Raw genomic sequence first — 25,655 nt, 5'->3', positions numbered from 1 at the left:
TAAATTAAAGGGATGCAATACAATCTTACAGCACCTGCTATTCCCAGGTGCTAACAGATAGTTTTTTTTATTAATCACTGCACTTCACATTTGAGCATGTCAGCTTGAAAGTAAATTAAAGTGATGCAAGAGAAGCTTACAGCATCTCGTAGTCCAAGGTGCTAACAGATAGATTTTTGAGGAATCACTGCACTTCACATTCAGGCATGTGAGTTGGAGAGTAAATGAAAGTGATGCAAAAAAAACTTACAGCATCTGCTATTCCCAGGTGCTAACAGATAGTTTGAGTTAATTATTCACTGCACTTCAAATTTGAACATGATAGCTTGAACATAAATTAAAGGGATGCAATACAATCTTACAGCACCTGCTATTCCCTGGTACTAAAATATTTCTATTTAATCTGTACACTTCACATACAAGCTTGTCAGTTGCAGATTAAAGTAAAGTGATGCAACAAAAACTTACAGCATTTGCTATTCCCAGGTGCTAACAGATAGTTTTTTTAATTAATCACTGCACTTCACATCCTAGCATGTCATCTTGAAAGTAAATTAAAGTGATGCAAGAGAAGCTTACAGCATCTCGTAGTCCAAGGTGCTAACAGATAGATTTTTGAGGAATCACTGCACTTCACATTCAGGCATGTGAGTTGGAGAGTAAATGAAAGTGATGCAAAAAAAACTTACAGCATCTGCTATTCCCAGGTGCTAACAGATAGTTTTTTTTATTAATCACTGCACTTCACATTTGAGCATGTCAGCTTGAAAGTAAATTAAAGTGATGCAAGAAAAGCTTACAGCACCTGGTATTCCTAGGTAGGGTCCCACCTCAGTACTATTCAGGCCCAAACTTGCTTAGCTTCCAAGGTCAGATGAGATTGGGCGTTCTCAAGCTGGTGTGGCCGTAAGCCTTAAACACTTACTCAAATTGCCTAATCATAGCAAATATGATCAAAGACCAATCTGACAATTTTTTTTATTAATCCCTGCACTTGACATTCTAGAATGTTATCTTGAATGTAATTAAATGATCCAATAAAAGCTTACAATACGGAGCTGGTATACTGAGGCACTAATTATTCACTGCACTTCAAATTTGAACATGATAGATTGAACATAAATTAAAGGGATGCAAACAATCTTACAGCACCTGCTATTCCCTGGTACTAAAATATTTCTATTTAATCTGTACACTTCACATACAAGCTTGTCAGTTGTAGATTAAAGTAAAGTGATGCAACAAAAACTTACAGCATCTGCTATTCCCAGGTGCTAACAGATAGTTTTTTTTAATTAATCACTGCACTTCACATCCTAGCATGTCATCTTGAAAGTAAATTAAAGTGATGCAAGAGAAGCTTACAGCATCTCGTAGTCCAAGGTGCTAACAGATAGATTTTTGAGGAATCACTGCACTTCACATTCAGGCATGTGAGTTGGAGAGTAAATGAAAGTGATGCAAAAAAAACTTACAGCATCTGCTATTCCCAGGTGCTAACAGATAGTTTGAGTTAATTATTCACTGCACTTCAAATTTGAACATGATAGCTTGAACATAAATTAAAGGGATGCAATACAATCTTACAGCACCTGGTATTCCTAGGTAGGGTCCCACCTCAGTACTATTCAGGCCCAAACTTGCTTAGCTTCCAAGGTCAGATGAGATTGGGCGTTCTTAAGCTGGTGTGGCCGTAAGCCTTAAACACTTACTCAAATTGCCTAATCATAGCAAATATGATCAAAGACCAATCTGACAATTTTTTTTATTAATCCCTGCACTTGACATTCTAGAATGTTATCTTGAATGTAATTAAATGATGCAATAAAAGCTTACAATACGGAGCTGGTATACGGAGGCACTAATTATTCACTGCACTTCAAATTTGAACATGATAGCTTGAACATAAATTAAAGGGATGCAAACAATCTTACAGCACCTGCTATTCCCTGGTACTAAAATATTTCTATTTAATCTGTACACTTCACATACAAGCTTGTCAGTTGCAGATTAAAGTAAAGTGATGCAACAAAAACTTACAGCATCTGCTATTCCCAGGTGCTAACAGATAGTTTTTTTAATTAATCACTGCATTTCACATCCTAGCATGTCATCTTGACAGTAAATTAAAGTGATGCAAGAGAAGCTTACAGCATCTCGTAGTCCAATGTGCTAACATATAGTTTTTTGATGAATCACTGCACTTCACATTCAGGCATGTGAGTTGGAGAGTAAATGAAAGTGATGCAAAAAAAACTTACAGCATCTGCTATTCCCAGGTGCTAACAGATAGTTTGAGTTAATTATTCATTGCACTTCAAATTTGAACATGATAGCTTGAACATAAATTAAAGGGATGCAATACAATCTTACAGCACCTGCTATTCCCTGGTACTAAAATATTTCTATTTAATCTGTACACTTCACATACAAGCTTGTCAGTTGCAGATTAAAGTAAAGTGATGCAACAAAAACTTACAGCATCTGCTATTCCCAGGTGCTAACAGATAGTTTTTTTAATTAATCACTGCATTTCACATCCTAGCATGTCATCTTGACAGTAAATTAAAGTGATGCAAGAGAAGCTTACAGCATCTCGTAGTCCAATGTGCTAACATATAGTTTTTTGATGAATCACTGCACTTCACATTCAGGCATGTGAGTTGGAGAGTAAATGAAAGTGATGCAAAAAAAACTTACAGCATCTGCTATTCCCAGGTGCTAACAGATAGTTTTTTTTATTAATCACTGCACTTCACATTTGAGCATGTCAGCTTGAAAGTAAATTAAAGTGATGCAAGAAAAGCTTACAGCACCTGGTATTCCTAGGTAGGGTCCCACCTCAGTACTATTCAGGCCCAAACTTGCTTAGCTTCCAAGGTCAGATGAGATTGGGCGTTCTCAAGCTGGTGTGGCCGTAAGCCTTAAACACTTACTCAAATTGCCTAATCATAGCAAATATGATCAAAGACCAATCTGACAATTTTTTTTATTAATCCCTGCACTTGACATTCTAGAATGTTATCTTGAATGTAATTAAATGATGCAATAAAAGCTTACAATACGGAGCTGGTATACGGAGGCACTAATTATTCACTGCACTTCAAATTTGAACATGATAGCTTGAACATAAATTAAAGGGATGCAAACAATCTTACAGCACCTGCTATTCCCTGGTACTAAAATATTTCTATTTAATCTGTACACTTCACATACAAGCTTGTCAGTTGCAGATTAAAGTAAAGTGATGCAACAAAAACTTACAGCATTTGCTATTCCCAGGTGCTAACAGATAGTTTTTTTAATTAATCACTGCACTTCACATCCTAGCATGTCATCTTGAAAGTAAATTAAAGTGATGCAAGAGAAGCTTACAGCATCTCGTAGTCCAAGGTGCTAACAGATAGATTTTTGAGGAATCACTGCACTTCACATTCAGGCATGTGAGTTGGAGAGTAAATGAAAGTGATGCAAAAAAAACTTACAGCATCTGCTATTCCCAGGTGCTAACAGATAGTTTGAGTTAATTATTCACTGCACTTCAAATTTGAACATGATAGCTTGAAAATAAATTAAAGGGATGCAAACAATCTTACAGCACCTGCTATTCCCTGGTACTAAAATATTTCTATTTAATCTGTACACTTCACATACAAGCTTGTCAGTTGCAGATTAAAGTAAAGTGATGCAACAAAAACTTACAGCATCTGCTATTCCCAGGTGCTAACAGATAGTTTTTTTAATTAATCACTGCACTTCACATCCTAGCATGTCATCTTGAAAGTAAATTAAAGTGATGCAAGAGAAGCTTACAGCATCTCGTAGTCCAAGGTGCTAACAGATAGATTTTTGAGGAATCACTGCACTTCACATTCAGGCATGTGAGTTGGAGAGTAAATGAAAGTGATGCAAAAAAAACTTACAGCATCTGCTATTCCCAGGTACTAACAGATAGTTTTTTTTATTAATCACTGCACTTCACATTTGAGCATGTCAGCTTGAAAGTAAATTAAAGTGATGCAAGAAAAGCTTACAGCACCTGGTATTCCTAGGTAGGGTCCCACCTCAGTACTATTCAGGCCCAAACTTGCTTAGCTTCCAAGGTCAGATGAGATTGGGCGTTCTCAAGCTGGTGTGGCCGTAAGCCTTAAACACTTACTCAAATTGCCTAATCATAGCAAATATGATCAAAGACCAATCTGACAATTTTTTTTATTAATCCCTGCACTTGACATTCTAGAATGTTATCTTGAATGTAATTAAATGATGCAATAAAAGCTTACAATACGGAGCTGGTATACTGAGGCACTAATTATTCACTGCACTTCAAATTTGAACATGATAGCTTGAACATAAATTAAAGGGATGCAAACAATCTTACAGCACCTGCTATTCCCTGGTACTAAAATATTTCTATTTAATCTGTACACTTCACATACAAGCTTGTCAGTTGCAGATTAAAGTAAAGTGATGCAACAAAAACTTACAGCATTTGCTATTCCCAGGTGCTAACAGATAGTTTTTATAATTAATCACTGCACTTCACATCCTAGCATGTCATCTTGAAAGTAAATTAAAGTGATGCAAGAGAAGCTTACAGCATCTCGTAGTCCAAGGTACTAACAGATAGATTTTTGAGGAATCACTGCACTTCACATTCAGGCATGTGAGTTGGAGAGTAAATGAAAGTGATGCAAAAAAAACTTACAGCATCTGCTATTCCCAGGTGCTAACAGATAGTTTGAGTTAATTATTCACTGCACTTCAAATTTGAACATGATAGCTTGAACATAAATTAAAGGGATGCAATACAATCTTACAGCACCTGCTATTCCCTGGTACTAAAATATTTCTATTTAATCTGTACACTTCACATACAAGCTTGTCAGTTGCAGATTAAAGTAAAGTGATGCAACAAAAACTTACAGCATTTGCTATTCCCAGGTGCTAACAGATAGTTTTTTTAATTAATCACTGCACTTCACATCCTAGCATGTCATCTTGAAAGTAAATTAAAGTGATGCAAGAGAAGCTTACAGCATCTCGTAGTCCAAGGTGCTAACAGATAGATTTTTGAGGAATCACTGCACTTCACATTCAGGCATGTGAGTTGGAGAGTAAATGAAAGTGATGCAAAAAAAACTTACAGCATCTGCTATTCCCAGGTGCTAACAGATAGTTTTTTTTATTAATCACTGCACTTCACATTTGAGCATGTCAGCTTGAAAGTAAATTAAAGTGATGCAAGAAAAGCTTACAGCACCTGGTATTCCTAGGTAGGGTCCCACCTCAGTACTATTCAGGCCCAAACTTGCTTAGCTTCCAAGGTCAGATGAGATTGGGCGTTCTCAAGCTGGTGTGGCCATAAGCCTTAAACACTTACTCAAATTGCCTAATCATAGCAAATATGATCAAAGACCAATCTGACAATTTTTTTTATTAATCCCTGCAATTGACATTCTAGAATGTTATCTTGAATGTAATTAAATGATGCAATAAAAGCTTACAATACGGAGCTGGTATACGGAGGCACTAATTATTCACTGCACTTCAAATTTGAACATGATAGCTTGAACATAAATTAAAGGGATCCAAACAATCTTACAGCACCTGCTATTCCCTGGTACTAAAATATTTCTATTTAATCTGTACACTTCACATACAAGCTTGTCAGTTGCAGATTAAAGTAAAGTGATGCAACAAAAACTTACAGCATCTGCTATTCCCAGGTGCTAACAGATAGTTTTTTTAATTAATCACTGCATTTCACATCCCAGCATGTCATCTTGACAGTAAATTAAAGTGATGCAAGAGAAGCTTACAGCATCTCGTAGTCCAATGTGCTAACATATAGTTTTTTGATGAATCACTACACTTCACATTCAGGCATGTGAGTTGGAGAGTAAATGAAAGTGATGCAAAAAAAACTTACAGCATCTGCTATTCCCAGGTGCTAACAGATAGTTTGAGTTAATTATTCACTGCACTTCAAATTTGAACATGATAGCTTGAACATAAATTAAAGGGATGCAATACAATCTTACAGCACCTGCTATTCCCTGGTACTAAAATATTTCTATTTAATCTGTACACTTCACATACAAGCTTGTCAGTTGCAGATTAAAGTAAAGTGATGCAACAAAAACTTACAGCATTTGCTATTCCCAGGTGCTAACAGATAGTTTTTTTAATTAATCACTGCACTTCACATCCTAGCATGTCATCTTGAAAGTAAATTAAAGTGATGCAAGAGAAGCTTACAGCATCTCGTAGTCCAAGGTGCTAACAGATAGATTTTTGAGGAATCACTGCACTTCACATTCAGGCATGTGAGTTGGAGAGTAAATGAAAGTCATGCAAAAAAAACTTACAGCATCTGCTATTCCCAGGTGCTAACAGATAGTTTTTTTTATTAATCACTGCACTTCACATTTGAGCATGTCAGCTTGAAAGTAAATTAAAGTGATGCAAGAAAAGCTTACAGCACCTGGTATTCCTAGGTAGGGTCCCACCTCAGTACTATTCAGGCCCAAACTTGCTTAGCTTCCAAGGTCAGATGAGATTGGGCGTTCTCAAGCTGGTGTGGCCGTAAGACTTAAACACTTACTCAAATTGCCTAATCATAGCAAATATGATCAAAGACCAATCTGACAATTTTTTTTATTAATCCCTGCAATTGACATTCTAGAATGTTATCTTGAATGTAATTAAATGATGCAATAAAAGCTTACAATACGGAGCTGGTATACGGAGGCACTAATTATTCACTGCACTTCAAATTTGAACATGATAGCTTGAACATAAATTAAAGGGATGCAAACAATCTTACAGCACCTGCTATTCCCTGGTACTAAAATATTTCTATTTAATCTGTACACTTCACATACAAGCTTGTCAGTTGCAGATTAAAGTAAAGTGATGCAACAAAAACTTACAGCATCTGCTATTCCCAGGTGCTAACAGATAGTTTTTTTAATTAATCACTGCATTTCACATCCTAGCATGTCATCTTGACAGTAAATTAAAGTGATGCAAGAGAAGCTTACAGCATCTCGTAGTCCAATGTGCTAACAGATAGTTTTTTTTATTAATCACTGCACTTCACATTTGAGCATGTCAGCTTGAAAGTAAATTAAAGTGATGCAAGAAAAGCTTACAGCACCTGGTATTCCTAGGTAAGGTCCCACCTCAGTAGTATCCAGGCCCAAACTTGCTTAGCTTCCAAGGTCAGATGAGATTGGGCGTGCTCAAACTGGTGTGGCCGTAAGCCTCAAACACTTACTCAAATTGCCTAATCATAGCAAATATGATCAAAGACCAATCTGACAATTTTTTTTATTAATCCCTGTACTTGACATTCTAGAATGTTATCTTGAATGTAAATTAAATGATGCAATAAAAGCTTACAACATCTGGTATACGGAGGCACTAACAGACAGTTTTTTGATGAATCACTGCACTTCACATTCAGGCATGTGAGTTGGAGAGTAAATGAAAGTGATGCAAAAAAAACTTACAGCATCTGCTATTCCCAGGTGCTAACAGATAGTTTTTTATATTAATCACTGCACTTCACATTTGAGCATGTCAGCTTGAAAGTAAATTAAAGTGATGCAAGAAAAGCTTACAGCACCTGGTATTCCTAGGTAGGGTCCCACCTCAGTACTATCCAGGCTCAAACTTGCTTAGCTTCCAAGATCAGATGAGATTGGGCGTTCTCAAGCTGGTGTGGCCGTAAGCCTTAAACGCTTACTCAAATTGCCTAATCATAGCAAATATGATCAAAGACCAATCTGACAATTTTTTTTATTAATCCCTGCACTTGACGTTCTAGAATGTTATCTTGAATGTAAATTAAATGATGCAATAAAAGCTTACAACATCTTGTATACGGAGGCACTAACAGACAGTTTTTTGATGAATCACTGCACTTCACATTCAGGCATGTGAGTTGGAGAGTAAATGAAAGTGATGCAAAAAAAACTTACAAAATCTGCTATTCCCAGGTGCTAACAGATAGTTTGAGTTAATTATTCACTGCACTTCAAATTTGAACATGATAGCTTGAAAATAAATTAAAGGGATGCAAACAATCTTACAGCACCTGCTATTCCCTGGTACTAAAATATTTCTATTTAATCTGTACACTTCACATACAAGCTTGTCAGTTGCAGATTAAAGTAAAGTGATGCAACAAAAACTTACAGCATCTGCTATTCCCAGGTGCTAACAGATAGTTTTTTTAATTAATCACTGCACTTCACATCCTAGCATGTCATCTTGAAAGTAAATTAAAGTGATGCAAGAGAAGCTTACAGCATCTCGTAGTCCAAGGTGCTAACAGATAGATTTTTGAGGAATCACTGCACTTCACATTCAGGCATGTGAGTTGGAGAGTAAATGAAAGTGATGCAAAAAAAACTTACAGCATCTGCTATTCCCAGGTGCTAACAGATAGTTTTTTTTATTAATCACTGCACTTCACATTTGAGCATGTCAGCTTGAAAGTAAATTAAAGTGATGCAAGGAAAGCTTACAGCACCTGGTATTCCTAGGTAGGGTCCCACCTCAGTACTATTCAGGCCCAAACTTGCTTAGCTTCCAAGGTCAGATGAGATTGGGCGTTCTCAAGCTGGTGTGGCCGTAAGCCTTAAACACTTACTCAAATTCCCTAATCATAGCAAATATGATCAAAGACCAATCTGACAATTTTTTTTATTAATCCCTGCACTTGACATTCTAGAATGTTATCTTGAATGTAATTAAATGATGCAATAAAAGCTTACAATACGGAGCTGGTATACGGAGGCACTAATTATTCACTGCACTTCAAATTTGAACATGATAGCTTGAACATAAATTAAAGGGATGCAAACAATCTTACAGCACCTGCTATTCCCTGGTACTAAAATATTTCTATTTAATCTGTACACTTCACATACAAGCTTGTCAGTTGCAGATTAAAGTAAAGTGATGCAACAAAAACTTACAGCATCTGCTATTCCCAGGTGCTAACAGATAGTTTTTTTAATTAATCACTGCACTTCACATCCTAGCATGTCATCTTGAAAGTAAATTAAAGTGATGCAAGAGAAGCTTACAGCATCTCGTAGTCCAAGGTGCTAACAGATAGATTTTTGAGGAATCACTGCACTTCACATTCAGGCATGTGAGTTGGAGAGTAAATGAAAGTGATGCAAAAAAAACTTACAGCATCTGCTATTCCCAGGTGCTAACAGATAGTTTTTTTTATTAATCACTGCACTTCACATTTGAGCATGTCAGCTTGAAAGTAAATTAAAGTGATGCAAGAAAAGCTTACAGCACCTGGTATTCCTAGGTAGGGTCCCACCTCAGTACTATTCAGGCCCAAACTTGCTTAGCTTCCAAGGTCAGATGAGATTGGGCGTTCTCAAGCTGGTGTGGCCGTAAGCCTTAAACACTTACTCAAATTGCCTAATCATAGCAAATATGATCAAAGACCAATCTGACAATTTTTTTTATTAATCCCTGCACTTGACATTCTAGAATGTTATCTTGAATGTAATTAAATGATGCAATAAAAGCTTACAATACGGAGCTGGTATACTGAGGCACTAATTATTCACTGCACTTCAAATTTGAACATGATAGCTTGAACATAAATTAAAGGGATGCAAACAATCTTACAGCACCTGCTATTCCCTGGTACTAAAATATTTCTATTTAATCTGTACACTTCACATACAAGCTTGTCAGTTGCAGATTAAAGTAAAGTGATGCAACAAAAACTTACAGCATTTGCTATTCCCAGGTGCTAACAGATAGTTTTTATAATTAATCACTGCACTTCACATCCTAGCATGTCATCTTGAAAGTAAATTAAAGTGATGCAAGAGAAGCTTACAGCATCTCGTAGTCCAAGGTACTAACAGATAGATTTTTGAGGAATCACTGCACTTCACATTCAGGCATGTGAGTTGGAGAGTAAATGAAAGTGATGCAAAAAAAACTTACAGCATCTGCTATTCCCAGGTGCTAACAGATAGTTTGAGTTAATTATTCACTGCACTTCAAATTTGAACATGATAGCTTGAACATAAATTAAAGGGATGCAATACAATCTTACAGCACCTGCTATTCCCAGGTGCTAACAGATAGTTTTTTTTATTAATCACTGCACTTCACATTTGAGCATGTCAGCTTGAAAGTAAATTAAAGTGATGCAAGAGAAGCTTACAGCATCTCGTAGTCCAAGGTGCTAACAGATAGATTTTTGAGGAATCACTGCACTTCACATTCAGGCATGTGAGTTGGAGAGTAAATGAAAGTGATGCAAAAAAAACTTACAGCATCTGCTATTCCCAGGTGCTAACAGATAGTTTGAGTTAATTATTCACTGCACTTCAAATTTGAACATGATAGCTTGAACATAAATTAAAGGGATGCAATACAATCTTACAGCACCTGCTATTCCCTGGTACTAAAATATTTCTATTTAATCTGTACACTTCACATACAAGCTTGTCAGTTGCAGATTAAAGTAAAGTGATGCAACAAAAACTTACAGCATTTGCTATTCCCAGGTGCTAACAGATAGTTTTTTTAATTAATCACTGCACTTCACATCCTAGCATGTCATCTTGAAAGTAAATTAAAGTGATGCAAGAGAAGCTTACAGCATCTCGTAGTCCAAGGTGCTAACAGATAGATTTTTGAGGAATCACTGCACTTCACATTCAGGCATGTGAGTTGGAGAGTAAATGAAAGTGATGCAAAAAAAACTTACAGCATCTGCTATTCCCAGGTGCTAACAGATAGTTTTTTTTATTAATCACTGCACTTCACATTTGAGCATGTCAGCTTGAAAGTAAATTAAAGTGATGCAAGAAAAGCTTACAGCACCTGGTATTCCTAGGTAGGGTCCCACCTCAGTACTATTCACGCCCAAACTTGCTTAGCTTCCAAGGTCAGATGAGATTGGGCGTTCTCAAGCTGGTGTGGCCGTAAGCGTTAAACACTTACTCAAATTGCCTAATCATAGCAAATATGATCAAAGACCAATCTGACAATTTTTTTTATTAATCCCTGCACTTGACATTCTAGAATGTTATCTTGAATGTAATTAAATGATCCAATAAAAGCTTACAATACGGAGCTGGTATACTGAGGCACTAATTATTCACTGCACTTCAAATTTGAACATGATAGATTGAACATAAATTAAAGGGATGCAAACAATCTTACAGCACCTGCTATTCCCTGGTACTAAAATATTTCTATTTAATCTGTACACTTCACATACAAGCTTGTCAGTTGTAGATTAAAGTAAAGTGATGCAACAAAAACTTACAGCATCTGCTATTCCCAGGTGCTAACAGATAGTTTTTTTTAATTAATCACTGCACTTCACATCCTAGCATGTCATCTTGAAAGTAAATTAAAGTGATGCAAGAGAAGCTTACAGCATCTCGTAGTCCAAGGTGCTAACAGATAGATTTTTGAGGAATCACTGCACTTCACATTCAGGCATGTGAGTTGGAGAGTAAATGAAAGTGATGCAAAAAAAACTTACAGCATCTGCTATTCCCAGGTGCTAACAGATAGTTTGAGTTAATTATTCACTGCACTTCAAATTTGAACATGATAGCTTGAACATAAATTAAAGGGATGCAATACAATCTTACAGCACCTGGTATTCCTAGGTAGGGTCCCACCTCAGTACTATTCAGGCCCAAACTTGCTTAGCTTCCAAGGTCAGATGAGATTGGGCGTTCTTAAGCTGGTGTGGCCGTAAGCCTTAAACACTTACTCAAATTGCCTAATCATAGCAAATATGATCAAAGACCAATCTGACAATTTTTTTTATTAATCCCTGCACTTGACATTCTAGAATGTTATCTTGAATGTAATTAAATGATGCAATAAAAGCTTACAATACGGAGCTGGTATACGGAGGCACTAATTATTCACTGCACTTCAAATTTGAACATGATAGCTTGAACATAAATTAAAGGGATGCAAACAATCTTACAGCACCTGCTATTCCCTGGTACTAAAATATTTCTATTTAATCTGTACACTTCACATACAAGCTTGTCAGTTGCAGATTAAAGTAAAGTGATGCAACAAAAACTTACAGCATCTGCTATTCCCAGGTGCTAACAGATAGTTTTTTTAATTAATCACTGCATTTCACATCCTAGCATGTCATCTTGACAGTAAATTAAAGTGATGCAAGAGAAGCTTACAGCATCTCGTAGTCCAATGTGCTAACATATAGTTTTTTGATGAATCACTGCACTTCACATTCAGGCATGTGAGTTGGAGAGTAAATGAAAGTGATGCAAAAAAAACTTACAGCATCTGCTATTCCCAGGTGCTAACAGATAGTTTGAGTTAATTATTCATTGCACTTCAAATTTGAACATGATAGCTTGAACATAAATTAAAGGGATGCAATACAATCTTACAGCACCTGCTATTCCCTGGTACTAAAATATTTCTATTTAATCTGTACACTTCACATACAAGCTTGTCAGTTGCAGATTAAAGTAAAGTGATGCAACAAAAACTTACAGCATCTGCTATTCCCAGGTGCTAACAGATAGTTTTTTTAATTAATCACTGCATTTCACATCCTAGCATGTCATCTTGACAGTAAATTAAAGTGATGCAAGAGAAGCTTACAGCATCTCGTAGTCCAATGTGCTAACATATAGTTTTTTGATGAATCACTGCACTTCACATTCAGGCATGTGAGTTGGAGAGTAAATGAAAGTGATGCAAAAAAAACTTACAAAATCTGCTATTCCCAGGTGCTAACAGATAGTTTGAGTTAATTATTCACTGCACTTCAAATTTGAACATGATAGCTTGAAAATAAATTAAAGGGATGAAAACAATCTTACAGCACCTGCTATTCCCTGGTACTAAAATATTTCTATTTAATCTGTACACTTCACATACAAGCTTGTCAGTTGCAGATTAAAGTAAAGTGATGCAACAAAAACTTACAGCATCTGCTATTCCCAGGTGCTAACAGATAGTTTTTTTAATTAATCACTGCACTTCACATCCTAGCATGTCATCTTGAAAGTAAATTAAAGTGATGCAAGAGAAGCTTACAGCATCTCGTAGTCCAAGGTGCTAACAGATAGATTTTTGAGGAATCACTGCACTTCACATTCAGGCATGTGAGTTGGAGAGTAAATGAAAGTGATGCAAAAAAAACTTACAGCATCTGCTATTCCCAGGTGCTAACAGATAGTTTGAGTTAATTATTCACTGCACTTCAAATTTGAACATGATAGCTTGAACATAAATTAAAGGGATGCAATACAATCTTACAGCACCTGCTATTCCCAGGTGCTAACAGATAGTTTTTTTTATTAATCACTGCACTTCACATTTGAGCATGTCAGCTTGAAAGTAAATTAAAGTGATGCAAGAGAAGCTTACAGCATCTCGTAGTCCAAGGTGCTAACAGATAGATTTTTGAGGAATCACTGCACTTCACATTCAGGCATGTGAGTTGGAGAGTAAATGAAAGTGATGCAAAAAAAACTTACAGCATCTGCTATTCCCAGGTGCTAACAGATAGTTTGAGTTAATTATTCACTGCACTTCAAATTTGAACATGATAGCTTGAACATAAATTAAAGGGATGCAATACAATCTTACAGCACCTGCTATTCCCTGGTACTAAAATATTTCTATTTAATCTGTACACTTCACATACAAGCTTGTCAGTTGCAGATTAAAGTAAAGTGATGCAACAAAAACTTACAGCATTTGCTATTCCCAGGTGCTAACAGATAGTTTTTTTAATTAATCACTGCACTTCACATCCTAGCATGTCATCTTGAAAGTAAATTAAAGTGATGCAAGAGAAGCTTACAGCATCTCGTAGTCCAAGGTGCTAACAGATAGATTTTTGAGGAATCACTGCACTTCACATTCAGGCATGTGAGTTGGAGAGTAAATGAAAGTGATGCAAAAAAAACTTACAGCATCTGCTATTCCCAGGTGCTAACAGATAGTTTTTTTTATTAATCACTGCACTTCACATTTGAGCATGTCAGCTTGAAAGTAAATTAAAGTGATGCAAGAAAAGCTTACAGCACCTGGTATTCCTAGGTAGGGTCCCACCTCAGTACTATTCAGGCCCAAACTTGCTTAGCTTCCAAGGTCAGATGAGATTGGGCGTTCTCAAGCTGGTGTGGCCGTAAGCCTTAAACACTTACTCAAATTGCCTAATCATAGCAAATATGATCAAAGACCAATCTGACAATTTTTTTTATTAATCCCTGCACTTGACATTCTAGAATGTTATCTTGAATGTAATTAAATGATCCAATAAAAGCTTACAATACGGAGCTGGTATACTGAGGCACTAATTATTCACTGCACTTCAAATTTGAACATGATAGATTGAACATAAATTAAAGGGATGCAAACAATCTTACAGCACCTGCTATTCCCTGGTACTAAAATATTTCTATTTAATCTGTACACTTCACATACAAGCTTGTCAGTTGTAGATTAAAGTAAAGTGATGCAACAAAAACTTACAGCATCTGCTATTCCCAGGTGCTAACAGATAGTTTTTTTTAATTAATCACTGCACTTCACATCCTAGCATGTCATCTTGAAAGTAAATTAAAGTGATGCAAGAGAAGCTTACAGCATCTCGTAGTCCAAGGTGCTAACAGATAGATTTTTGAGGAATCACTGCACTTCACATTCAGGCATGTGAGTTGGAGAGTAAATGAAAGTGATGCAAAAAAAACTTACAGCATCTGCTATTCCCAGGTGCTAACAGATAGTTTGAGTTAATTATTCACTGCACTTCAAATTTGAACATGATAGCTTGAACATAAATTAAAGGGATGCAATACAATCTTACAGCACCTGGTATTCCTAGGTAGGGTCCCACCTCAGTACTATTCAGGCCCAAACTTGCTTAGCTTCCAAGGTCAGATGAGATTGGGCGTTCTTAAGCTGGTGTGGCCGTAAGCCTTAAACACTTACTCAAATTGCCTAATCATAGCAAATATGATCAAAGACCAATCTGACAATTTTTTTTATTAATCCCTGCACTTGACATTCTAGAATGTTATCTTGAATGTAATTAAATGATGCAATAAAAGCTTACAATACGGAGCTGGTATACGGAGGCACTAATTATTCACTGCACTTCAAATTTGAACATGATAGCTTGAACATAAATTAAAGGGATGCAAACAATCTTACAGCACCTGCTATTCCCTGGTACTAAAATATTTCTATTTAATCTGTACACTTCACATACAAGCTTGTCAGTTGCAGATTAAAGTAAAGTGATGCAACAAAAACTTACAGCATCTGCTATTCCCAGGTGCTAACAGATAGTTTTTTTAATTAATCACTGCATTTCACATCCTAGCATGTCATCTTGACAGTAAATTAAAGTGATGCAAGAGAAGCTTACAGCATCTCGTAGTCCAATGTGCTAACATATAGTTTTTTGATGAATCACTGCACTTCACATTCAGGCATGTGAGTTGGAGAGTAAATGAAAGTGATGCAAAAAAAACTTACAGCATCTGCTATTCCCAGGTGCTAACAGATAGTTTGAGTTAATTATTCATTGCACTTCAAATTTGAACATGATAGCTTGAACATAAATTAAAGGGATGCAATACAATCTTACAGCACCTGCTATTCCCTGGTACTAAAATATTTCTATTTAATCTGTACACTTCACATACAAGCTTGTCAGTTGCAGATTAAAGTAAAGTGATGCAACAAAAACTTACAGCATCTGCTATTCCCAGGTGCTAACAGATAGTTTTTTTAATTAATCACTGCATTTCACATCCTAGCATGTCATCTTGACAGTAAATTAAAGTGATGCAAGAGAAGCTTACAGCATCTCGTAGTCCAATGTGCTAACATATAGTTTTTTGATGAATCACTGCACTTCACATTCAGGCATGTGAGTTGGAGAGTAAATGAAAGTGATGCAAAAAAAACTTACAGCATCTGCTATTCCCAGGTGCTAACAGATAGTTTTTTTTATTAATCACTGCACTTCACATTTGAGCATGTCAGCTTGAAAGTAAATTAAAGTGATGCAAGAAAAGCTTACAGCACCTGGTATTCCTAGGTAGGGTCCCACCTCAGTACTATTCAGGCCCAAACTTGCTTAGCTTCCAAGGTCAGATGAGATTGGGCGTTCTCAAGCTGGTGTGGCCGTAAGCCTTAAACACTTACTCAAATTGCCTAATCATAGCAAATATGATCAAAGACCAATCTGACAATTTTTTTTATTAATCCCTGCACTTGACATTCTAGAATGTTATCTTGAATGTAATTAAATGATGCAATAAAAGCTTACAATACGGAGCTGGTATACGGAGGCACTAATTATTCACTGCACTTCAAATTTGAACATGATAGCTTGAACATAAATTAAAGGGATGCAAACAATCTTACAGCACCTGCTATTCCCTGGTACTAAAATATTTCTATTTAATCTGTACACTTCACATACAAGCTTGTCAGTTGCAGATTAAAGTAAAGTGATGCAACAAAAACTTACAGCATTTGCTATTCCCAGGTGCTAACAGATAGTTTTTTTAATTAATCACTGCACTTCACATCCTAGCATGTCATCTTGAAAGTAAATTAAAGTGATGCAAGAGAAGCTTACAGCATCTCGTAGTCCAAGGTGCTAACAGATAGATTTTTGAGGAATCACTGCACTTCACATTCAGGCATGTGAGTTGGAGAGTAAATGAAAGTGATGCAAAAAAAACTTACAGCATCTGCTATTCCCAGGTGCTAACAGATAGTTTGAGTTAATTATTCACTGCACTTCAAATTTGAACATGATAGCTTGAAAATAAATTAAAGGGATGCAAACAATCTTACAGCACCTGCTATTCCCTGGTACTAAAATATTTCTATTTAATCTGTACACTTCACATACAAGCTTGTCAGTTGCAGATTAAAGTAAAGTGATGCAACAAAAACTTACAGCATCTGCTATTCCCAGGTGCTAACAGATAGTTTTTTTAATTAATCACTGCACTTCACATCCTAGCATGTCATCTTGAAAGTAAATTAAAGTGATGCAAGAGAAGCTTACAGCATCTCGTAGTCCAAGGTGCTAACAGATAGATTTTTGAGGAATCACTGCACTTCACATTCAGGCATGTGAGTTGGAGAGTAAATGAAAGTGATGCAAAAAAAACTTACAGCATCTGCTATTCCCAGGTGCTAACAGATAGTTTTTTTTATTAATCACTGCACTTCACATTTGAGCATGTCAGCTTGAAAGTAAATTAAAGTGATGCAAGAAAAGCTTACAGCACCTGGTATTCCTAGGTAGGGTCCCACCTCAGTACTATTCAGGCCCAAACTTGCTTAGCTTCCAAGGTCAGATGAGATTGGGCGTTCTCAAGCTGGTGTGGCCGTAAGCCTTAAACACTTACTCAAATTGCCTAATCATAGCAAATATGATCAAAGACCAATCTGACAATTTTTTTTATTAATCCCTGCACTTGACATTCTAGAATGTTATCTTGAATGTAATTAAATGATGCAATAAAAGCTTACAATACGGAGCTGGTATACTGAGGCACTAATTATTCACTGCACTTCAAATTTGAACATGATAGCTTGAACATAAATTAAAGGGATGCAAACAATCTTACAGCACCTGCTATTCCCTGGTACTAAAATATTTCTATTTAATCTGTACACTTCACATACAAGCTTGTCAGTTGCAGATTAAAGTAAAGTGATGCAACAAAAACTTACAGCATTTGCTATTCCCAGGTGCTAACAGATAGTTTTTATAATTAATCACTGCACTTCACATCCTAGCATGTCATCTTGAAAGTAAATTAAAGTGATGCAAGAGAAGCTTACAGCATCTCGTAGTCCAAGGTACTAACAGATAGATTTTTGAGGAATCACTGCACTTCACATTCAGGCATGTGAGTTGGAGAGTAAATGAAAGTGATGCAAAAAAAACTTACAGCATCTGCTATTCCCAGGTGCTAACAGATAGTTTGAGTTAATTATTCACTGCACTTCAAATTTGAACATGATAGCTTGAACATAAATTAAAGGGATGCAATACAATCTTACAGCACCTGCTATTCCCTGGTACTAAAATATTTCTATTTAATCTGTACACTTCACATACAAGCTTGTCAGTTGCAGATTAAAGTAAAGTGATGCAACAAAAACTTACAGCATTTGCTATTCCCAGGTGCTAACAGATAGTTTTTTTAATTAATCACTGCACTTCACATCCTAGCATGTCATCTTGAAAGTAAATTAAAGTGATGCAAGAGAAGCTTACAGCATCTCGTAGTCCAAGGTGCTAACAGATAGATTTTTGAGGAATCACTGCACTTCACATTCAGGCATGTGAGTTGGAGAGTAAATGAAAGTGATGCAAAAAAAACTTACAGCATCTGCTATTCCCAGGTGCTAACAGATAGTTTTTTTTATTAATCACTGCACTTCACATTTGAGCATGTCAGCTTGAAAGTAAATTAAAGTGATGCAAGAAAAGCTTACAGCACCTGGTATTCCTAGGTAGGGTCCCACCTCAGTACTATTCAGGCCCAAACTTGCTTAGCTTCCAAGGTCAGATGAGATTGGGCGTTCTCAAGCTGGTGTGGCCATAAGCCTTAAACACTTACTCAAATTGCCTAATCATAGCAAATATGATCAAAGACCAATCTGACAATTTTTTTTATTAATCCCTGCAATTGACATTCTAGAATGTTATCTTGAATGTAATTAAATGATGCAATAAAAGCTTACAATACGGAGCTGGTATACGGAGGCACTAATTATTCACTGCACTTCAAATTTGAACATGATAGCTTGAACATAAATTAAAGGGATCCAAACAATCTTACAGCACCTGCTATTCCCTGGTACTAAAATATTTCTATTTAATCTGTACACTTCACATACAAGCTTGTCAGTTGCAGATTAAAGTAAAGTGATGCAACAAAAACTTACAGCATCTGCTATTCCCAGGTGCTAACAGATAGTTTTTTTAATTAATCACTGCATTTCACATCCCAGCATGTCATCTTGACAGTAAATTAAAGTGATGCAAGAGAAGCTTACAGCATCTCGTAGTCCAATGTGCTAACATATAGTTTTTTGATGAATCACTACACTTCACATTCAGGCATGTGAGTTGGAGAGTAAATGAAAGTGATGCAAAAAAAACTTACAGCATCTGCTATTCCCAGGTGCTAACAGATAGTTTGAGTTAATTATTCACTGCACTTCAAATTTGAACATGATAGCTTGAACATAAATTAAAGGGATGCAATACAATCTTACAGCACCTGCTATTCCCTGGTACTAAAATATTTCTATTTAATCTGTACACTTCACATACAAGCTTGTCAGTTGCAGATTAAAGTAAAGTGATGCAACAAAAACTTACAGCATTTGCTATTCCCAGGTGCTAACAGATAGTTTTTTTAATTAATCACTGCACTTCACATCCTAGCATGTCATCTTGAAAGTAAATTAAAGTGATGCAAGAGAAGCTTACAGCATCTCGTAGTCCAAGGTGCTAACAGATAGATTTTTGAGGAATCACTGCACTTCACATTCAGGCATGTGAGTTGGAGAGTAAATGAAAGTCATGCAAAAAAAACTTACAGCATCTGCTATTCCCAGGTGCTAACAGATAGTTTTTTTTATTAATCACTGCACTTCACATTTGAGCATGTCAGCTTGAAAGTAAATTAAAGTGATGCAAGAAAAGCTTACAGCACCTGGTATTCCTAGGTAGGGTCCCACCTCAGTACTATTCAGGCCCAAACTTGCTTAGCTTCCAAGGTCAGATGAGATTGGGCGTTCTCAAGCTGGTGTGGCCGTAAGACTTAAACACTTACTCAAATTGCCTAATCATAGCAAATATGATCAAAGACCAATCTGACAATTTTTTTTATTAATCCCTGCAATTGACATTCTAGAATGTTATCTTGAATGTAATTAAATGATGCAATAAAAGCTTACAATACGGAGCTGGTATACGGAGGCACTAATTATTCACTGCACTTCAAATTTGAACATGATAGCTTGAACATAAATTAAAGGGATGCAAACAATCTTACAGCACCTGCTATTCCCTGGTACTAAAATATTTCTATTTAATCTGTACACTTCACATACAAGCTTGTCAGTTGCAGATTAAAGTAAAGTGATGCAACAAAAACTTACAGCATCTGCTATTCCCAGGTGCTAACAGATAGTTTTTTTAATTAATCACTGCATTTCACATCCTAGCATGTCATCTTGACAGTAAATTAAAGTGATGCAAGAGAAGCTTACAGCATCTCGTAGTCCAATGTGCTAACAGATAGTTTTTTTTATTAATCACTGCACTTCACATTTGAGCATGTCAGCTTGAAAGTAAATTAAAGTGATGCAAGAAAAGCTTACAGCACCTGGTATTCCTAGGTAAGGTCCCACCTCAGTAGTATCCAGGCCCAAACTTGCTTAGCTTCCAAGGTCAGATGAGATTGGGCGTGCTCAAACTGGTGTGGCCGTAAGCCTCAAACACTTACTCAAATTGCCTAATCATAGCAAATATGATCAAAGACCAATCTGACAATTTTTTTTATTAATCCCTGTACTTGACATTCTAGAATGTTATCTTGAATGTAAATTAAATGATGCAATAAAAGCTTACAACATCTGGTATACGGAGGCACTAACAGACAGTTTTTTGATGAATCACTGCACTTCACATTCAGGCATGTGAGTTGGAGAGTAAATGAAAGTGATGCAAAAAAAACTTACAGCATCTGCTATTCCCAGGTGCTAACAGATAGTTTTTTATATTAATCACTGCACTTCACATTTGAGCATGTCAGCTTGAAAGTAAATTAAAGTGATGCAAGAAAAGCTTACAGCACCTGGTATTCCTAGGTAGGGTCCCACCTCAGTACTATCCAGGCTCAAACTTGCTTAGCTTCCAAGATCAGATGAGATTGGGCGTTCTCAAGCTGGTGTGGCCGTAAGCCTTAAACGCTTACTCAAATTGCCTAATCATAGCAAATATGATCAAAGACCAATCTGACAATTTTTTTTATTAATCCCTGCACTTGACGTTCTAGAATGTTATCTTGAATGTAAATTAAATGATGCAATAAAAGCTTACAACATCTTGTATACGGAGGCACTAACAGACAGTTTTTTGATGAATCACTGCACTTCACATTCAGGCATGTGAGTTGGAGAGTAAATGAAAGTGATGCAAAAAAAACTTACAAAATCTGCTATTCCCAGGTGCTAACAGATAGTTTGAGTTAATTATTCACTGCACTTCAAATTTGAACATGATAGCTTGAAAATAAATTAAAGGGATGCAAACAATCTTACAGCACCTGCTATTCCCTGGTACTAAAATATTTCTATTTAATCTGTACACTTCACATACAAGCTTGTCAGTTGCAGATTAAAGTAAAGTGATGCAACAAAAACTTACAGCATCTGCTATTCCCAGGTGCTAACAGATAGTTTTTTTAATTAATCACTGCACTTCACATCCTAGCATGTCATCTTGAAAGTAAATTAAAGTGATGCAAGAGAAGCTTACAGCATCTCGTAGTCCAAGGTGCTAACAGATAGATTTTTGAGGAATCACTGCACTTCACATTCAGGCATGTGAGTTGGAGAGTAAATGAAAGTGATGCAAAAAAAACTTACAGCATCTGCTATTCCCAGGTGCTAACAGATAGTTTTTTTTATTAATCACTGCACTTCACATTTGAGCATGTCAGCTTGAAAGTAAATTAAAGTGATGCAAGGAAAGCTTACAGCACCTGGTATTCCTAGGTAGGGTCCCACCTCAGTACTATTCAGGCCCAAACTTGCTTAGCTTCCAAGGTCAGATGAGATTGGGCGTTCTCAAGCTGGTGTGGCCGTAAGCCTTAAACACTTACTCAAATTCCCTAATCATAGCAAATATGATCAAAGACCAATCTGACAATTTTTTTTATTAATCCCTGCACTTGACATTCTAGAATGTTATCTTGAATGTAATTAAATGATGCAATAAAAGCTTACAATACGGAGCTGGTATACGGAGGCACTAATTATTCACTGCACTTCAAATTTGAACATGATAGCTTGAACATAAATTAAAGGGATGCAAACAATCTTACAGCACCTGCTATTCCCTGGTACTAAAATATTTCTATTTAATCTGTACACTTCACATACAAGCTTGTCAGTTGCAGATTAAAGTAAAGTGATGCAACAAAAACTTACAGCATCTGCTATTCCCAGGTGCTAACAGATAGTTTTTTTAATTAATCACTGCACTTCACATCCTAGCATGTCATCTTGAAAGTAAATTAAAGTGATGCAAGAGAAGCTTACAGCATCTCGTAGTCCAAGGTGCTAACAGATAGATTTTTGAGGAATCACTGCACTTCACATTCAGGCATGTGAGTTGGAGAGTAAATGAAAGTGATGCAAAAAAAACTTACAGCATCTGCTATTCCCAGGTGCTAACAGATAGTTTTTTTTATTAATCACTGCACTTCACATTTGAGCATGTCAGCTTGAAAGTAAATTAAAGTGATGCAAGAAAAGCTTACAGCACCTGGTATTCCTAGGTAGGGTCCCACCTCAGTACTATTCAGGCCCAAACTTGCTTAGCTTCCAAGGTCAGATGAGATTGGGCGTTCTCAAGCTGGTGTGGCCGTAAGCCTTAAACACTTACTCAAATTGCCTAATCATAGCAAATATGATCAAAGACCAATCTGACAATTTTTTTTATTAATCCCTGCACTTGACATTCTAGAATGTTATCTTGAATGTAATTAAATGATGCAATAAAAGCTTACAATACGGAGCTGGTATACTGAGGCACTAATTATTCACTGCACTTCAAATTTGAACATGATAGCTTGAACATAAATTAAAGGGATGCAAACAATCTTACAGCACCTGCTATTCCCTGGTACTAAAATATTTCTATTTAATCTGTACACTTCACATACAAGCTTGTCAGTTGCAGATTAAAGTAAAGTGATGCAACAAAAACTTACAGCATTTGCTATTCCCAGGTGCTAACAGATAGTTTTTATAATTAATCACTGCACTTCACATCCTAGCATGTCATCTTGAAAGTAAATTAAAGTGATGCAAGAGAAGCTTACAGCATCTCGTAGTCCAAGGTACTAACAGATAGATTTTTGAGGAATCACTGCACTTCACATTCAGGCATGTGAGTTGGAGAGTAAATGAAAGTGATGCAAAAAAAACTTACAGCATCTGCTATTCCCAGGTGCTAACAGATAGTTTGAGTTAATTATTCACTGCACTTCAAATTTGAACATGATAGCTTGAACATAAATTAAAGGGATGCAATACAATCTTACAGCACCTGCTATTCCCAGGTGCTAACAGATAGTTTTTTTTATTAATCACTGCACTTCACATTTGAGCATGTCAGCTTGAAAGTAAATTAAAGTGATGCAAGAGAAGCTTACAGCATCTCGTAGTCCAAGGTGCTAACAGATAGATTTTTGAGGAATCACTGCACTTCACATTCAGGCATGTGAGTTGGAGAGTAAATGAAAGTGATGCAAAAAAAACTTACAGCATCTGCTATTCCCAGGTGCTAACAGATAGTTTGAGTTAATTATTCACTGCACTTCAAATTTGAACATGATAGCTTGAACATAAATTAAAGGGATGCAATACAATCTTACAGCACCTGCTATTCCCTGGTACTAAAATATTTCTATTTAATCTGTACACTTCACATACAAGCTTGTCAGTTGCAGATTAAAGTAAAGTGATGCAACAAAAACTTACAGCATTTGCTATTCCCAGGTGCTAACAGATAGTTTTTTTAATTAATCACTGCACTTCACATCCTAGCATGTCATCTTGAAAGTAAATTAAAGTGATGCAAGAGAAGCTTACAGCATCTCGTAGTCCAAGGTGCTAACAGATAGATTTTTGAGGAATCACTGCACTTCACATTCAGGCATGTGAGTTGGAGAGTAAATGAAAGTGATGCAAAAAAAACTTACAGCATCTGCTATTCCCAGGTGCTAACAGATAGTTTTTTTTATTAATCACTGCACTTCACATTTGAGCATGTCAGCTTGAAAGTAAATTAAAGTGATGCAAGAAAAGCTTACAGCACCTGGTATTCCTAGGTAGGGTCCCACCTCAGTACTATTCACGCCCAAACTTGCTTAGCTTCCAAGGTCAGATGAGATTGGGCGTTCTCAAGCTGGTGTGGCCGTAAGCGTTAAACACTTACTCAAATTGCCTAATCATAGCAAATATGATCAAAGACCAATCTGACAATTTTTTTTATTAATCCCTGCACTTGACATTCTAGAATGTTATCTTGAATGTAATTAAATGATCCAATAAAAGCTTACAATACGGAGCTGGTATACTGAGGCACTAATTATTCACTGCACTTCAAATTTGAACATGATAGATTGAACATAAATTAAAGGGATGCAAACAATCTTACAGCACCTGCTATTCCCTGGTACTAAAATATTTCTATTTAATCTGTACACTTCACATACAAGCTTGTCAGTTGTAGATTAAAGTAAAGTGATGCAACAAAAACTTACAGCATCTGCTATTCCCAGGTGCTAACAGATAGTTTTTTTTAATTAATCACTGCACTTCACATCCTAGCATGTCATCTTGAAAGTAAATTAAAGTGATGCAAGAGAAGCTTACAGCATCTCGTAGTCCAAGGTGCTAACAGATAGATTTTTGAGGAATCACTGCACTTCACATTCAGGCATGTGAGTTGGAGAGTAAATGAAAGTGATGCAAAAAAAACTTACAGCATCTGCTATTCCCAGGTGCTAACAGATAGTTTGAGTTAATTATTCACTGCACTTCAAATTTGAACATGATAGCTTGAACATAAATTAAAGGGATGCAATACAATCTTACAGCACCTGGTATTCCTAGGTAGGGTCCCACCTCAGTACTATTCAGGCCCAAACTTGCTTAGCTTCCAAGGTCAGATGAGATTGGGCGTTCTTAAGCTGGTGTGGCCGTAAGCCTTAAACACTTACTCAAATTGCCTAATCATAGCAAATATGATCAAAGACCAATCTGACAATTTTTTTTATTAATCCCTGCACTTGACATTCTAGAATGTTATCTTGAATGTAATTAAATGATGCAATAAAAGCTTACAATACGGAGCTGGTATACGGAGGCACTAATTATTCACTGCACTTCAAATTTGAACATGATAGCTTGAACATAAATTAAAGGGATGCAAACAATCTTACAGCACCTGCTATTCCCTGGTACTAAAATATTTCTATTTAATCTGTACACTTCACATACAAGCTTGTCAGTTGCAGATTAAAGTAAAGTGATGCAACAAAAACTTACAGCATCTGCTATTCCCAGGTGCTAACAGATAGTTTTTTTAATTAATCACTGCATTTCACATCCTAGCATGTCATCTTGACAGTAAATTAAAGTGATGCAAGAGAAGCTTACAGCATCTCGTAGTCCAATGTGCTAACATATAGTTTTTTGATGAATCACTGCACTTCACATTCAGGCATGTGAGTTGGAGAGTAAATGAAAGTGATGCAAAAAAAACTTACAGCATCTGCTATTCC

General features: G+C 36.4%; 24 pseudogenes; all 24 read right to left on the bottom strand.

Moving 5' to 3' along the window:
* Nucleotides 1-793: 793 nt before the first annotated feature.
* Nucleotides 794-912, bottom strand: LOC145646786 (5S ribosomal RNA; annotated as a pseudogene).
* A 668-nt stretch (nt 913-1,580) lies between these two features.
* Nucleotides 1,581-1,699, bottom strand: LOC145650091 (5S ribosomal RNA; annotated as a pseudogene).
* A 1,105-nt stretch (nt 1,700-2,804) lies between these two features.
* Nucleotides 2,805-2,923, bottom strand: LOC145646785 (5S ribosomal RNA; annotated as a pseudogene).
* Nucleotides 2,924-4,027: 1,104 nt separating this feature from the next.
* LOC145646784 (5S ribosomal RNA) lies at nt 4,028-4,146 on the bottom strand (annotated as a pseudogene).
* Nucleotides 4,147-5,251: 1,105 nt separating this feature from the next.
* LOC145647507 (5S ribosomal RNA) lies at nt 5,252-5,370 on the bottom strand (annotated as a pseudogene).
* A 1,105-nt stretch (nt 5,371-6,475) lies between these two features.
* LOC145648150 (5S ribosomal RNA) lies at nt 6,476-6,594 on the bottom strand (annotated as a pseudogene).
* Nucleotides 6,595-7,150: 556 nt separating this feature from the next.
* On the bottom strand, nt 7,151-7,269 carry LOC145650693 (5S ribosomal RNA; annotated as a pseudogene).
* Nucleotides 7,270-7,621: 352 nt separating this feature from the next.
* On the bottom strand, nt 7,622-7,740 carry LOC145648269 (5S ribosomal RNA; annotated as a pseudogene).
* A 790-nt stretch (nt 7,741-8,530) lies between these two features.
* On the bottom strand, nt 8,531-8,649 carry LOC145646783 (5S ribosomal RNA; annotated as a pseudogene).
* A 666-nt stretch (nt 8,650-9,315) lies between these two features.
* LOC145646782 (5S ribosomal RNA) lies at nt 9,316-9,434 on the bottom strand (annotated as a pseudogene).
* Nucleotides 9,435-10,872: 1,438 nt separating this feature from the next.
* LOC145649517 (5S ribosomal RNA) lies at nt 10,873-10,991 on the bottom strand (annotated as a pseudogene).
* Nucleotides 10,992-11,659: 668 nt separating this feature from the next.
* On the bottom strand, nt 11,660-11,778 carry LOC145650090 (5S ribosomal RNA; annotated as a pseudogene).
* Nucleotides 11,779-14,093: 2,315 nt separating this feature from the next.
* On the bottom strand, nt 14,094-14,212 carry LOC145646781 (5S ribosomal RNA; annotated as a pseudogene).
* Nucleotides 14,213-14,880: 668 nt separating this feature from the next.
* Nucleotides 14,881-14,999, bottom strand: LOC145650089 (5S ribosomal RNA; annotated as a pseudogene).
* A 1,105-nt stretch (nt 15,000-16,104) lies between these two features.
* LOC145646780 (5S ribosomal RNA) lies at nt 16,105-16,223 on the bottom strand (annotated as a pseudogene).
* A 1,104-nt stretch (nt 16,224-17,327) lies between these two features.
* LOC145646779 (5S ribosomal RNA) lies at nt 17,328-17,446 on the bottom strand (annotated as a pseudogene).
* A 1,105-nt stretch (nt 17,447-18,551) lies between these two features.
* LOC145647506 (5S ribosomal RNA) lies at nt 18,552-18,670 on the bottom strand (annotated as a pseudogene).
* Nucleotides 18,671-19,775: 1,105 nt separating this feature from the next.
* Nucleotides 19,776-19,894, bottom strand: LOC145648149 (5S ribosomal RNA; annotated as a pseudogene).
* Nucleotides 19,895-20,450: 556 nt separating this feature from the next.
* Nucleotides 20,451-20,569, bottom strand: LOC145650692 (5S ribosomal RNA; annotated as a pseudogene).
* Nucleotides 20,570-20,921: 352 nt separating this feature from the next.
* LOC145648268 (5S ribosomal RNA) lies at nt 20,922-21,040 on the bottom strand (annotated as a pseudogene).
* A 790-nt stretch (nt 21,041-21,830) lies between these two features.
* On the bottom strand, nt 21,831-21,949 carry LOC145646778 (5S ribosomal RNA; annotated as a pseudogene).
* Nucleotides 21,950-22,615: 666 nt separating this feature from the next.
* LOC145646776 (5S ribosomal RNA) lies at nt 22,616-22,734 on the bottom strand (annotated as a pseudogene).
* Nucleotides 22,735-24,172: 1,438 nt separating this feature from the next.
* Nucleotides 24,173-24,291, bottom strand: LOC145649516 (5S ribosomal RNA; annotated as a pseudogene).
* Nucleotides 24,292-24,959: 668 nt separating this feature from the next.
* LOC145650088 (5S ribosomal RNA) lies at nt 24,960-25,078 on the bottom strand (annotated as a pseudogene).
* Nucleotides 25,079-25,655: the final 577 nt, after the last annotated feature.

This window comes from Electrophorus electricus, chromosome 13, assembly GCF_041902795.1.
Source record: "Electrophorus electricus isolate QZ-2024a chromosome 13, ASM4190279v1, whole genome shotgun sequence".
NCBI classification, from domain to species: Eukaryota; Metazoa; Chordata; class Actinopteri; order Gymnotiformes; family Gymnotidae; genus Electrophorus; species Electrophorus electricus.
Note: the sequence above shows the minus strand (reverse complement) of the source record. Positions and strands in the feature narration are given on the sequence as shown.